Here is a 1,067-nt window from a genome sequence, read left to right as displayed (position 1 = left end):
GCAAGCATAATACTGGGAAAATGTCGGGCATTACCAATTTTCTTGCATAGCAATTGTCCATGTATGTTTGAATAAATAGTAGGGTATGCAACTATAGGATGCAATAATCAAAATACCAAACTCAGGAGGTTCTTGGTGGTTCCCTAGACCTTAGTTGAAATTCTCCCTTGTTCGATGTATCATCAAGAACCATGCATCATCGTGGATTTCATGTACAACTAGCTCATGTTCAGCTGCAGCTTCTCCTTGCTTGACAATTTTTCATCTAGAAGGTCTCCTCCGAAATGGTATGCCGTATACTGGTGTACTATGTTGTAAACATTTTAAACAAGTCTCATGGGTCCCAATGTAAATTAGTGCTGTGAAATAATATTCTCTTCTGTGTTCACTATCTATACCGAGGCAGGTCATCATTAGTTAGTTGGGCTGCCTTTGTGCAGCGTAGGAAAATATGGCAGTTCGCCAAGCAGTCCACTGTTAGGCTACAAACCAGTTATGCTCGATTCATGCCACAAAAATCCTGTCTTCCGTGGAACTGGCTGGCTAGAAATTGTTCTTGTTAGCCTAAAAAAAGAAGGAAATTTTGTTGTTAGAAAATCTAGAACTAAGAGTCTAAGAGCATATCACTGTACACTACAAGAAATACCTCTAACTTGCGACCATCACTATTGGCCACCGAATGGTCATTGTTTTCCATTTGCTACCTTTTTGTGACCAAAAACAGATGATCAAAAGCTGGTCGTCGTAAACTGAAATTAACGACCTTCACTACTAGGAAAAGGGCTATAGATGATATGGCCACTAATGGCACACCAGACATGTGGTGCGCCATTACTATATACTAATGGCGCACCATGTGTCGGTGCGCCATTAGTAATATATTACTAATGGCGCACCTGGTGTGTGGTGCGCCATTAGTAGTTTTGAAAAAAAATTGTTACTAATGGCGCACCGTGGTATAGTGCGCCATTACTAGTTGACATAGTAATGGCGCACCACACCCACCGTGCGCCATTAGTAGTTTTGAAAATAAAAATTGTTAGTAATGACGAGCCCCACCTCCCCTC

Source organism: Triticum dicoccoides, chromosome 1B, assembly GCF_002162155.2.
Source record: "Triticum dicoccoides isolate Atlit2015 ecotype Zavitan chromosome 1B, WEW_v2.0, whole genome shotgun sequence".
Classification (NCBI taxonomy): domain Eukaryota; kingdom Viridiplantae; phylum Streptophyta; class Magnoliopsida; order Poales; family Poaceae; genus Triticum; species Triticum dicoccoides.
The sequence above is the reverse complement of the archived record's forward strand: the minus strand, read 5'-3'. Positions refer to the sequence as shown.